Genomic DNA, 13480 nt, shown 5'->3' with positions numbered 1-13480 from the left:
TTATTTACTATTCATAATCACACTGAAATTTTATAGAAGAAACATTGCATATCATTCCACAATGGCTTTAGTTTGTTTCACAAAATGACATCGCCTTAAATTGATGTATTTAGTATAAACCACCACAGCCTCCCAATAACACTCCAGCTAAAACTAGGACATTAATGGCAACAAAGGTTGGCGTGTGCACTTTCCTGTGAGTGGTCTCTGAGTCTCACATATTGCATATATACCAGAAAAGTGAATATCTCAATTTAACACTTACATCTCAACTCTTCATCTGTAGCATCAAATCTGCAGAGATCTGTATCTGGATGACATAGCTCCCTCTCAGCATTCAATGCTTCTTGACACAGTAAAATTCCATCTGTTAAATTTAAAGATTGGCAAGAAGTGAAATGCAGGTGCAACTGGAAAGACTCATGTATTTTGCTTTAATGTTAATATTCATTCTACAAAGCACTCTGTAACCAATTTCTCTTTATGGTGTCATCACCCTTTAGGTAACCCTATCTCTCTCTCTCTCTCTCTCTCTCTCTCTCACACACACACACACACACACACACACACACCACTCAAATAGAGACAGAAAAAAACAGAACAAAACAACTATGCCAATGTTTCAGAATTTTAATCATATCTCCATAATGACAGGCAAGCCCCAAAGCCAATCCTTCATAGGAGTAAAAAAATTGCCCTAATGTTGGAACTCAGAGTCTACTATTTGAAGGACAGTTGTACATGTGTCCAATACAAGATATGGTGCCCCTTAAACGTGGAAGGTGGATCTTCCCTGGAACTGCTTTCTCTGAAGCCTTCCCAAATTGTGTCTGTTGGCCGGCCATGGTGGTTCACACCTGTAATCCCAGGCATGGACTGGCCTTTGGGAGGCCAAGGAGGGTGGATCACCTGAGGTCAGGAGTCCAAGATGAGCCTGGCCAACATGGTGAAGCCCCGTCTCTATTAAAAATACAAAAATTATCTGGGCATGGTGGCATGCATCCATAATCCCAGCTACTAGGGAGGCTGAGGCAGGAGAATTGCTTGAACCCAGGAGGTGGAGGTTGCAGTGAGCAAAGGTCACGCCACTTCACTCCACCCTGGGTGACAGAGCGAGACTCCATCTCAAAAAAAAAAAATTGTGCCTATGTTTTTGTTTTCTTTTCCCCAAGCCCCCCAATATAAGACTTGAAGGTAGACTAGGAGTCCTTTCTGCCCATACCACTTGCAGACAATTCTCCCTCTGACCTTCCTAAATACCCAAGCTTTGACTCTCATGTCAAATGGCACCCCTCATTGTTCCAGCTTGTTACAATCACCTACAGACACTGTAGGTGAGCCCTGAGGATGCCCTGTCCCTCAACCCCTGAAGATTCTAGCTCTGAGCTCACTGTCATTCTCTGTCATGTAAATATTCACTTTTATTTGCTTCTCAGTTTCTTGATCTCTTCTTATTGATGACTTTGAAGGAGAACTTTGATGAAAAACAACCTTTGCCATCACTCTTCAAAAGAAGTATTACCATTACTAATGATGATAACGTTTCCTTGTCTTCATTTCAAGTGGTCCACTCACCAACCATCATCCTTATCTGTCCAGCTCACTTCTTTTCATATCTCTACTCTAAGAATATTTCAGCTGCGCCAGCTTCTACAAGCCCAGGATCCTAAATTATTTTCAGTTATTTCCCTCACCTATCTTGTCTTCATTTCCTTCATTAGAGATGTCAGACAAGCAATCACTCCCTGGCCATGCTCATACTTCTCCATACTCTCATGGAAAAAACTCTAGAAAATAAATCCCTTCACTTACTCTAGCCTGTATCTGTGCAGCTGAATGAGTGAAGAAATCATGCAGATTTCACTTTGTCCACAATCATGCAGACTGAAATGACTTCGTATTCATGACTACTCACTCCATTGGCATCAGGGTGACCCTCATTCTTTCCTTTTCCGCATTCCTAGACAACTATTCAAAGCTTTCTATTCCCTCTTTTAACTTCCAGCTCTTCCTTCCCTATTGTCATTCTCAGCTCACCACCTTGCTTCACATTTCATTGGGAAAATGAGAGAAATCAGAATAAAACTTTACAAGTCGCATCATCAATCTCACTGGCCAGCTGTCCACACGCTTTGCCCCCTGTAGGAGCGGGTCAACTCTCCATGCCCTTCTCTGGATGACGTCTTCCATTTAGACAGAAATTTCATCTCTGCTCGGCTATTTAAGGAATCATGCTGCCAATTTCCTCTCCTCTCATTTACAACGATGTGTTCTCTTTCTCTACAAGATCATTTCCTTCAGGACCTAAATGGCCAAAACTTCATCCATCTTAGAAAAACATTCTCCTGATCCGACAACCTTCTCCAACTAACTTCTCAAAGTTCTGCCTATTCTCACACTGACTCAAACACCAGTTCTTTCCTCTCCTATTCTCTCTTGAATCTATGTCAATAACAGTTTTTTTAATTGAGATAAACTTCACAAAACATATCATTAACCATTTCCATTTTATCTATTTTAAAGTGTACAAGTAGGCTGGGCACAGTGGCTCACAACTGTAATCCCAGCACTTGGGAGGCCGAGGCAGGTGGATCACTTGAGTTCAGGAGTTCGAGACCAGCCTGGCCATCATGGTGAAACCCCATCTCTACTAAAAATACAAAAATTAGCAAGGCATGGTGGCACACGCGTGTAATCCCAGCTAGGAAATCTGAGGCAGGAGAATTGCTTGAACCCAGGAGGCGGAGGTTGCAGTGAGCCGAGATCGCACCACTGCACTTTAGCCTGGGCAACAGAGTGAGAGTCGAACTCAAAAAAAAAAAAAAAAAAGGCCGGGCACAGTGGCTCATGCCTGTAATCCCAGCATTTTGGGAGGCTGAGGCAGATGGATCACCTGAGGTCAGGAGTTCAAGATCAGCCTGGTCAACATGGCAAAACTCCGTCTCTACTAAAAATACAAAAATTAGCCAGGTGTGGTGTTGCATGCCTGTAGTCCCAGCTACTCAGGAGGCTGAGACAGGAGAATCAATTGAACCCGGGAGGCAGGGTTGCAGTGAACTGAGATCGTGCCACTGCACTCCAGCTTGGGCAACAAGAGCGAAACTCTGCTTCAACAACTACAACAAAAAAGTGTACAAGTCAGTGGCTTTTATTAAATTTGAAATGTTGTGCAATCATCAAGCTACCTAATTCCAAGACATTTTCATCACTTGTACCCATCAGTCACTTCACCATTCTCTCTTCACCCCCCTACCCTGGCAGCCACTACATCTGCTTTCTATCTCTATGGATTTGCCGACACTGCTATTTCACATAAATGGAATCATGCAGGCTGTAGCCTTTGTGCTTGCTTCCTTTCACTCAGCAAAATGTTTTTGAGGTTCATCCATGTTGTAGCATGGATCAGTACTTTATTCCTTATTTGTTTGTTTGTTTTTTCATCACCTTTACCACTCCCCTGAAACTGCATATATCAAGATTGACCTCTATATTGCTAAATCTCATATTTAATTTTTTTCATCAACATATTTGACCTATCACTAATATTGGACAGAGCTGATCCCTCCCTTTTTCTTGAAATATTTTCTTCACCAGGCTTTTGCATAGAACTCTTTTCTGGTTTTCTGATTGTGTTACCACCTATTTTTTTTCTCAGTCTCTCTTGTGGTTTTCCCTCATCTGCTCAACATGAGACTGCCTGGAAGCTCAGTCCCTCCATCTCTTCTCCTCTCTACACACCCACAACCTTGTTAATATCACCTAGTAACATGCTATTAAACCCTTTCCTAAATGCTGGGGACTCATAAAATTATACCTCAGGCCCAAAATTTTTGTGGACTCCAACTCTGCACTCCAGCAGTATCCTGATACTGACTTAAGCCTCTTCCCTCGGGTCACAGAAATAGGTCTAAATCTTGAAACCACCTTTGCAAAAGTATGACTGAGACAGTGAAACAGACCTAATTTAATCGACTCCATCTTGCTTCTAACTTCCAAGCTGTCCTTGCTCATTCCTGGGTGGAGACTGGACTAACTTTGGGAGGAACTTAGTTTATAGTTTAAACAAGGATGGTAACAGCCCTTTCCCAAAGCAGACCTCTTTCTTGTCTGGGGACTAGATTGCCTTTATAGGACTAACATTAGCCACAAGAATAGAAATTATAGTTTAGGAGTCATGCAGCTGGAGGCTACAAGATTCTGACCCTCCCTAAACTGCTTCTAAGATCAGTGCTTGACATATTTCACAGAACCTGCACTTGATGGATCAACTGGCACCATCCAGGTCAATAAATTGGCTCATCTGATCTTGTGGCCTCAACCCAGGAACCGACTGAGCACAAGAAGAGAGCTCCAACTTCCTATGATTTCATCTCTGACCAGTCAGCACTCCTGGCTCACTGGCTTCCCCCCACCCACCAAGTTATCCTTAAAAACTCTGATCCCTGAATGCTCAGCGAGACTGATTGCATGATAATATAACTCCAGTCTCCCACATAGCTGGCTCTGGATGAATTACTCTTTCTCTATTGCAATTCCCATCTTGATGAATTGGCTCTGCCCAGGCAGCTGGCAAGGTGAACCCCTTGGGCGGTTACTATCTCAATAAACCTCTGATTTTTCTCAACGTAAACTTTCTCTTCCCAAAGCCTTTCTTATCCCAGTTAATTAAACTCCATACTTCCAGTTAAGGCGAGAAATTTGGGGTCTTCCAAGACTCATCTCTTTCTCTCTCTCTCACCAAACATGCAATCCATCAGCAAATTTCTGCATTATCAATAAAACACATCCAGAATCCAACTACATCTTACGACCTCCACTACTGCTACCAACTCTGGCTCAGGAAACATCATCTCTTTCCTGATCATCTTAGTAACTTCTTAATTTGTCTTTCTGTCCTTGTCCCTGCTCCACTATAATCTTGACGGTCAGATCATGTCTCCTCTGCTTAAAGCCCTTCCAAGGGTTTTCTTCCTACATGAAGTAAACATCAATGCCTTACTATGACCTTCCTCATATAAACCAAAGCCTCTTTCCTCAAGGCCTCTGCATTTATAGCTGGATATATAAATAAAAAAATTAAATCCTAAGCCCCCAACCATCTGAATGGACTCCTCCTCTCATCTACAGACATTCCGAAGTTAACCTGTAAAACTAGTTCATGCCATGATGGGAAAGTGAAGGCAGACATGCCTCATTATACCCTCCTCCCTTTTGCAATTACTGGTAGAACAAACTAAGTATGATAAGAAACATCTACAGTCTATTTTCTCTGAAGCTTGCTATCTGGAGGCTTCATCTACATGGTAAAACCTTGGTCTCTACGAGCTCTTATTGTAACCTAGACATTATTTTCTATTGATTCCAGGTCTTCAGATAATAACTCAACCAATGGTCAACCAGAACATCTATGAATCTACCTATGACCTGGAAGCCCCCTCTTCCAGTTGTTCTGCCTTTCTAAACTCAACCAATGCACATCTTGCATTCATTGATTGATATTTTATGTCTCCACAAATTGTGTAAAACCAACTTGTAGCCCAACTACCTTGGGCACCTGTTCTCAGGATCTCCTGAGGACTGTGTCATGCGCCATTGATCACTCATGTTTGGCTCAGAATAAATCTCTTTTAATATATTACAGAGCTTGACTCTTTTTGTCAACATATGTAATATTCACATGGCTTATTTCCTCTATTGTTTAGCTATTTTTCTCAGATTATATGTTGTAATGTGACCATACTGACTATTTAAACATCACCATCTCATCCTCATTTCTAGAACTTCTTATCACAGTTTCTTTGTTTTACTGTTCTCCATAGCAAATATCACCACTTGACATAAACTATATTTTTTATTTATTTGCTTAGTATCATTTTTCTCCCTGACTAAATTGTAAGCTTGGTGAACGCAATGATTACTATTTGCTTTTTCACTGCTATCACATGACTATCTAAAAAACTTATTGGCATAATAGGTGCTCAATGTATACTTGTTTGATAAATGAATAAATGGCCTAAGAACAACCTGACGAAAAATTTTAAAACATTGTAGACTCAATATACATCATGTTCACTTTTATTTGTGATAAAACTGAAGCAATTGGTTATGGAAATGATTTATGAATGCATCCACAATCTGGTTTCTCATAATGGGAGTTTACAAATGATGAATATGCAAATCCTCTTGAATGTAAGATGCACTAAAAACAAAGCTGCATATGCAATTAAGGGAATGTTGGCAATAAATGAAGCTAAGATTGCACAATAACGATTACCATGACACAATTAAAACTGTAATTTTTGTAGATTCATATAATAGCTACAAATCTTCTGTCCCTAGAGCTACATAACTAAATATTGGCCATAGTTCAGTTAAATGTTGCATATTATCTCTAATTCATCACTATTTACACAAGACAAAAAAAACCCCAGAAGCACTATAAACAAAAATAGCAAAACAGTTGAGTACAAATTGCATGGAATTAAAAACGTAGCTTTTGTCAAATGTATTACATTTCTTTCACCAGTGTCTACCACTTTAACTACCTTTGGCCTGAAAACTGGAATTTACAACCATAAAACCAGTGGTATATGAGTAAGTATTTTGGCCTGGTATGCATAAATTATCAATTAATAAATCTGGACAGCTATTTTTGTTTTAGTGCATTCAATCCCAGAGCTCAAAGTTATTAAAGATGTCAGTTATTTATACTCATATTAATTCTCCCTTCTTCCCTCTCTCCTCTCACTCTTTCTTTCTTTCTTTCTTTCTTTTTTTTTGAGACAGAGTCTCACTCTGTTGCCCAGGCTGGAGTGCAGTGGCACAATCTCGGCTCACTGCAACCTCTGCCTCTCAGGTTCAAGCGATTCTCCTGCCTCAGCCTCCCCAGTAGCTGGGACTACAGGGGCCCACGACCACGCCTGGCTAATTTTTGTATTTTTAGTAGAGATAGGGTTTTGTCATGTTGGCCAGGTTGAGGCTGGTCTCGAACTCCTGACCTCAGGTGATCTGCCCACCTCAGCCTCCCAAAGTGCTGAGATTACAGGTGTGAGCCACTGTGCCCAACTCTCTTTCTCTTATTCTTACATTGTACCACAATCTGGCAGTACAATATGATTTTAGGGGTTTTCAAATCCTCCATCAATGATACATGATTAGTGGAATAAGGCTTTGCCAACCATTTCAAGGTGTCTGTACCACTGAAGTCACATGTCTAGGGCCTGCCATCCTTCCAATCTTATCTTGCACAAACAGATTAAATGAAATTGTCCAGACTCTCTCAGAGGGTAGAAAATGAAGTCCAAGTCTCAAGGCCATTGTGGTAAAAGTTATAATTGACACCCAGTTTTTACTCCACAGGTTTTAGACAATGTGTCAGTTATCCTTATTTGTAGTGGATTTCAAGGAAGGAACAGTTACTGTCTCTTAAAAGAGAACTGGAAGCTACTAAAATAAAAAAGGTCCTTAGTTATTTAACTGGATAATATATATGCATCATTCAGATTCTAATAAAGGGATGATTGGTATATTTGAGGGCTTTACAAATGAGACTTAGGCAAAGTCCTGAAAAACCAATCTAAAAATATTCACAGAATATTCAAAATATTCTGATTGTGAGCCACAGCATGAAATCGTTATACAAAATTATAATCAGCTGTTTCTTTAAGAATCAGTGTTATTCAAGAATCAGTGATTAAACATGTTCTTATTTAATCACAATAGCAAGGCTTGATTTTTTTTTCATACTAGCTACTTTGGTAAAATCTAAAGTGATCCTCTTTTCAATAAATGTACAATAAAATTTCATATCTTGGAAGGGGCAGAGGTTAGAACGGTATTGTTTGAAAATCTGGAAATAGGCTAAACAATTTCTTTCATATTAAAAATTAGTTTTATTGTCCAATTTGCAAAGTGTTCAGAAACTGTGAACATACCTAATACTAAGCAGTTTTATAAATAAAATAGCTTATAAGTATTTTTTTCTTTTTTCTTTTGTTTGAGATGGGATCTCACCCTGTCACCCAGGCTGGAGTGCAGTGCCGTGATCTCAGCTCACTGCAACCTCTGCCTCCTGGGTTCAAGCGATTCTCCCATCTCAGCCTCCCCAGTAGCTGGGATTACAGGTATGTGCCACCACACCTGGCTAATTTTTATATTTTTAGTAGATACAGGGTTTCACCATGTTGCCCGGGTTGGTCTTGAACTCCTGACTTCATGATATATTTTTAGAGTAAAGAGAAATATATATGGTAAAATAATAGTTTCATTTTCATAAATAACGGTATAATAAATAAGCCATATATTATAAACTTCCTCATCTCAGAATTTTTCAACTTTAAAAGTTGGTCATTTCATTTTAAAATTTATTTATAAATTTACATATGGTAAAGTTCCTATTTTCCAGTATTCAGCTCTATGAGTTGTTTTTTACTTTTAAAAAAAAGCTTTTATTTTAACTTCGGGGTACATATGTGGGTTTGTTATATAGGTAAATTCGTGTCATGGGGGTCTGTTATACAGATTATTTGGTCACCCAGAGTATAGACCTCCTCTTGAGTGTCTCTAGACACCTCCTCTCCAAGAAGAGGGAGCACGTGGGAAAGTCCCAGCGTCAGTCAGGAGGCAGAGGAAGAGGAGTGAAATGTGGGTAAGAAACTTTCTTCTGGTTTCTAGGAGAAGAAGCAGGGGAGGCAGGGTAAGCAAGCCTAGGACTGGCTAGTTTTAATGATGTCAGCAGGCCCTAGAACATAGAAGCTGTTTCTAGTTGTCTGGAACTTGGTTATTATGGGTTAAATCATGCCTCCCAAAATTCCTATGTTGAAGTGTTAACCCAAAGTACTACTGAAAGTGACTGTATTGGAAATACAGGCTTTATAGAGCTAACTAAGGTAAAATGAGGTAACCAGGGTGGCCCTAATCCAATATGGCTGGCGTACTTAAACTAGAGTTTAGGTCATAGTCAGGTATAGAATGACCATGTGAAGACACAGGGAGAAAACACCATCTATAAGTCAAGAAGAAAGGACACAAAACTCAATCAATCCTGCTGACATTTTGAACTTGGATGTCTGGCCTCAATAATCAAGAAAAAATAAATTTCTATTGTTTGAGTAACACAGTCTGAGGTACTTTGTTATGGCAGCCATAATAGACTAATATACTAGCCCTGGGGTGTGTAGGGCAGGTGCATAGTTGCCCACGTATGTGAAAAGAAGTCTTTTTAGGAAATCTAAATATCATTTTTTTTTTCCAGGACAGAGTATTTTTCTGTCACCCAGGCTGGAGTGCAGTGGTGCCATCTCGGCTCACTGCAACCTCCACCTCCCAGGTTCAACCCTCTGGAGTAGCTGGGATTACAGTGGCACACCATCATGCCCAGCTAATTTTTGTATTATTAGTAGAGATGGGGTTTCACCATGTTGGCCAGGCTGGTCTTGAACTCCTGACCTCAAGTGTTCTGTCCACCTCAGCCTCCTAAACAATCATTTCTATAAACCAAAAAGACTTACCACAAGACGGCTATGTTACAACTTAAGTCCACTCATTTTCTTTAAGTCCACTCATTTCTAAATACAATAATTCTGTTATAATATGGCAAAATTACCTGTATGTCTATTAAAATATGGGAAATGCTTGGCCCAGATTAATTCTTCTTCAATAAAGCCTCATTATATAGTTTGAGGACTTAGCTTCATTTTTCATAATAAAACAAAAACCTAGAAATAATATAACATACTTAGCACAAATGTAAGTAGTGTTAAAAACTTCTTCCCTTGATATTTTATTTAAATCTGCTTTTTTATGGAATAGAGCACATGTATCTCACAAGGAAGAAGAAATAATCCAAAATCTCAAATATTTGGCATTTGAATAACTGCACATGTTCTTGTTCAATCATTTGGTCAATCTATATTTATTCAGTGCTTGTTCTGTTCTAGGGTCCACAAATGAATTAGACAGGGTAGGAACTATGCCTCAAGGCACTTAGAATTTAGTCATGGAGATAAATCAATACACGTGTGTCTGTGTGTGTGTGTCTGTGTGTGTGTGTGTGTGTAGGGTGTGGTAGTGGCAATGTGGAGGGATAGTCTATAAGGGAAAATTCCCTGCACAAGAAACCTCAACTCACAAGAAACTTTTGCTCAGAATCCTGAGCATAAATGGTGGAAGGACATATCAAAAACAAAGAAAAGAAAGAAAAGAAAGAAAGAAAGAAAGAAAGAAAGAAAGAAAGAAAGAACGAAAGGGAAGGAACAAAGAAGGCAGAAGGGAGAAGAAGGAAGAAAAAGGAAAGGAGAGGAAGAAGGCAAGGGAGGTGGAGGAAGGAGGGAGGAGAAATGTAGGAGGAGGACAGAGGGGAGAGGAATGGGGAGAAAAGAGGGAAGAGAAGGTGGGGAGGATAGGGAGAGGATGAAGGAGAGGAAAAATGAGAAGAAGAAGAAAAAGAAAAGTCATGGAATGAGGTTTTCGGGCAGAGGAAAAGAGGTTTGCATAATACCCAAGAATTAGAGGACACTGTGTCGCTGAACTCACAAGTAATTTGTTTTGACCAGAGTATGGGATTCTTGGGGGAAATGTGAAGGAGGACATTAGACTATTGAAAAAGAACAGTATCGTGAGGAGCTAATATCATGATAAAATATTTGAATTCTGTCCTGGAGGCAGTAAGACATATTGATGGATCTATGAGAAGTGGATACCTGGCCATAGCTGTCTGTTATAAAGTATAATCTTTTGAAAGTAGATTGTTGAGTAGAATACATTAAAATTGGAAGAAAAAATATCCCATAGGGGGAAAAAATGTGGGATAGAACAAAGTCAGGCTTGGATAGATAGTAGTAATAAAGAAGAGGGGAAAATTTAAGAAATAAGGTAGGACATTCCCTCCATAATATTTTTTAGCCAAATTGATATAAAGGTGAAAAAAAGAGAAGAATATGTAAAAATTACTCTTAACTTTTTGAGTGAGAAAAAACAACTGTCAATGACTAAAACAGGGAATGAACGAGAGGGAACAGATTTTGAAAGAAAGTTGGAGTTTACTTCTAAACATTGTTGATTTCCAGTTTCTGTAGCAAATATATTTGATTATTCCACTAATAAATCTGTTCTCCTTCCTTACCTCTATTCCAAAGGCTAAAAGCTAAATATTCAGTTTTGTTAGCCTGCCTAGCAAATAAAGTTACCCAGATAAAATAGTCAAGACAACGATATGGCCAAAAACATTGCCACTTCTTATTTCTACCTTCTTCCTGCCCAAAATAAACATGGAAATATATACATCGCTATCGGTATAAACGTGGAAATATCTACACCGCTGTCTCTGTAATCGCGGAAATATCTACACCGCTATCTACATAAACGTGGAAATATCTACAATGCTGTCTCTATAAACTTGGAAATATGTACACCGCTATCAGTATAAACGTGGAAATATTTACACCGCTGCCTCTATAAACGTGGAAATATCTACACCGCTATCTCTATTAACGTGGAAATATCTACACTGCTGTCTCTATAAAAGTGGAAATATCAACACCGCTATCAGTATAAGCGTGAAAATATCTACACCACTGTCTCTATACACGTGGAAATAACTACACCGCTATCTGTATAAACTTGGAAATATGTACACCGCTGTCTCTATAAACGTGGAAATATTTACACAGCTAAGTGTATAAATGTGGAAATATCTACATCACTATCTGCATAAACATGGAAATAGCTACACCGCTATCAGTATAAACGTGGAAATATCTACACCGCTATCTGCATAAACATGGAAATAGCTAACACTGCTATCTGTATAAACGTGGAAATATCTACACCGCTATCTGTATAAACATGGAAATATCTACACCGTTATCTCTATAAACGTGGCAATATCTACACCGCTATCTCTATAAACGTGGCAATATCTACACCGCTATCTGTATAAATGCGGAAATATCTACACCGCAACCTCTATAAACGTGGAAATATCTACACCGCTGTCGCTATAAACGTGGAAATATCTACACCGCTATCCGTATAAACATGGAAATATCTACACCGCTATCTCCATAAACGTGGCAATATCTACACCGCTATCCCTATATACATGGAAATATCTACAGCGCTATCCGTATACATGTGGAAATATCTACACAGCAAGCTCTATAAATGTGGAAATAACTACACCGCTATCTGTATAAACGTGGAAATATCTACACTGCTGTCTGTATAAACATGGAAACATCTACACCGCTATCTCTATAAACGTGGAAATATCTACACTGCTATCTGTATAAACGTGGAAATATCTACACCGCTATCTCTATAAACGTGGAAATATCTACACCGCTATGTGTATAAACTTGGAAATATCTACACCGCTATCTCTATAAACATGGAAATATCTACACCGCTATCTCTATAAACATGGAAATAACTACACCGCTATCTGTGTAAACATGGAAATATCCACACCGCTATCTGTGTAAACATGGAAATATCTACACCGCTATCTGTATAAACATGGAAATATCTACACCGCTACCTGTATAAACATGGAAATATCTACACCGCTATCTGTATAAACATGGAAATATCTACAACGCTATCTCTATAAACGTGGAAATATCTACACCGCTATCTGTATACACATGGAAATATCTAAACCGCTATCTCTATAAACGTGGAAATATCTACACCGCTATCTCTATAAACATGAAAATATCTACACCGCTATCTGTATAAACCCGGAAATATCTACACCGCTATCTGTATAAACATGGAAATATCTACACCGCTATCTGTATAAATGTGGAAATATCTACCCCAAGATCTGTATAGACCTGGAAATAACTACACCGCCATCTGTATAATCATGGAAATATCTACACCGCTGTCTGTATAAACATGGAAATATCTACACCGCTATCTATATAAACATGGAAATATCTATACCGTTATCTGTATAAACATGGAAATATCTTCATCGCTGTCTGTATAAACATGGAAATACCTCCACCGCTATCTTTATAAACATGGAAATATCTACACCGCTATCTGTACAAACATGGAAATATCAACAACACTATCAGTGTAAACCTGGAAATATCTACACAGCTAACTGTGTAAACATGGAAATATGTACACCGCTATCTGTGTAAAGATGGAAATATCTACAACGCAATCTGTACAAATATGGAAATATCTACAATGCTATCTCTGTAAACATGGAAATATCTCCACCGCTATCTCTGTAAACATGGAAATATCTGCACCGTTATCTGCATAAACACGGAAATAACTACAACACTAACTGTGTAAACATGGAAATATCTACACAGCTATCTGTGTAAATATGGAAATATATACACCGATATCTGTGTAAAGATGGAAATATCTACACCACAATCTGTGCAAAGATGTAAATATCTACACTGCTATCTGTATAAACAAGGAAATATCTGCACCGCTATCTGTATAAACATGT

The 13480-nt window shown here is 38.9% G+C and overlaps 1 protein-coding gene across 1 annotated transcript in view; it reads right to left on the bottom strand.

The window, feature by feature from the left end:
• The window catches only part of LOC129138470 (MAM and LDL-receptor class A domain-containing protein 1-like), a 533920-nt gene that overhangs the window by 49970 nt on the left and 470470 nt on the right, over positions 1–13480 (bottom strand). The window contains exon 2 of the mRNA XM_063807692.1: positions 266–367. The gene's annotated coding sequence lies outside the window, so the exon portion shown is untranslated. The remainder of the gene's footprint in view (positions 1–265; positions 368–13480) is intronic.

This window comes from Pan troglodytes, chromosome 23 (genome assembly GCF_028858775.2).
Source record: "Pan troglodytes isolate AG18354 chromosome 23, NHGRI_mPanTro3-v2.0_pri, whole genome shotgun sequence".
NCBI lineage: Eukaryota > Metazoa > Chordata > Mammalia > Primates > Hominidae > Pan > Pan troglodytes.
The sequence above is the reverse complement of the archived record's forward strand: the minus strand, read 5'-3'. Positions and strand labels throughout refer to the sequence as shown.